Here is a 1,637-nt window from a genome sequence, read left to right on the forward strand (position 1 = left end):
TAAGAAAAGATACGTATATCTGAAAAGGGATGTACTTCTACATGGCCTCTGTGTTCTAGACTATGGAAGGGCTGAGCCAGGTATCTTAGAGGCATAAACTAAAGGGAGAAGATGATACTAATTTACAAATGAAACTTAAAAAAAAGAATCTAGGAAGAGTTCTTAACCATAATGCAAATATGACACAAATCTTCAAGGTATATTGAAAATTCTCTTTGGTTCCATATTTGTTCCTTTATATTTTTAATGTATTTCTTGAATATAAAAGTTCTGAAACAACAAAGCGAAGCTTCTGTTCATTCATTTTTTTGCTTGTTAAGTGTCTTCATTTTGAGGTTAGGGTTCATTGAACAACCATGATTTCTCTTTCAACCCACAAAAAGACACCAAACACTTTATAACTGAACAATCCCAAATCACTCAGGATTTTTATATCTGATTTAAAAAATTGTATGTTATCTACAAGCCACCCTTCCCAAACCTCCATCAGCCTAGGTCACTGAGCTGACTTTCTAGGGTTAGAGATTAAGGATGTCTTTTTCTCACCTCCAAAAGGCTAAATGGCATCAATGTGATGCCATCAAAATGGCCTCTGGGGGGAGGAGGAGAGTTAAATGTACTTCTAAATTAAATCATGGAACTCTATATTACCTAAAAGCTTACTGTGGATATCCACTTTGTGAGCTTAAAATAATAACAAATTTTTATTTTGAGCAGTGTCAGAATTGGAGTTGGAAGTGTATTAATGAAAAGCATGATTATAAACATCATCAGTTAAAAAACATATATACGAATGCTACATTTATACATAAGAATGTAAGAGATTTTTAGAAAGTAGTCGTTTTTGGCAATTATCATTTCCCTAGGATTGAAGAATGTAACTACTCATTATTGAGACTTCCAAACTTCAGTTATTTCCCCAGGGTTAGGTCTTCCTTACATCACCTTTACCATATATTTATAAATAGTTATAAATCTTTTCCTTCCTTCCTCACTTTTTTGCCTCTCTTTTGCTCCCTTCCTGTACTTCCTTTATCACCATTTCCCTCAAGGGCAATCAAGGGCAATTTCGTTGGTTTCTCTTTAGGCATTCTATGTAAAAAAAAGAGAGAGAGAGAGAGTTAGATCCATTCATCTCTAGAAAATGAGAGACATTTTATGGGGGTCAGAGCAGGCCACCCCAAATATGCCACTTTGGCATATTGATCATTTTGAATTGAAGTTACTTAAAAAACAGCTAGTGACAGGAGGATGCTCTGACCCGCCTCCATCCTCCTGAGAGAAGGAAAATTCTCTCATGTGAAAGGTACTCTCCTCACACCAGAAATAGACATCGTTACTGCCAGAGATCAGAAGTTCAGGGCCAAGAAGACTACATGAACAAACTCTGCTCAGCTTTTTTACTAACTAGTACTCAGGCCTGAATTTCTTCGTCTTGTCAGTTCTTCGAAATTTAATTTCTACTTTGTCTAAAAGGTTACAGTAGTCTCTTGATATTCCCATTGGAATTGGTTCCAGGAGTCACTGTGTGTACCAAAATCCATGAGTGCTCAAGTCTCTTATATAAAATGGGACAGCCTTCCATATCTGTAGATTTCTCACCCATGAATTCTTCCAACCATGGCTTGAAATTTTGG

Source organism: Bos taurus, chromosome 17 (assembly GCF_002263795.3).
Source record: "Bos taurus isolate L1 Dominette 01449 registration number 42190680 breed Hereford chromosome 17, ARS-UCD2.0, whole genome shotgun sequence".
NCBI classification, from domain to species: Eukaryota; Metazoa; Chordata; class Mammalia; order Artiodactyla; family Bovidae; genus Bos; species Bos taurus.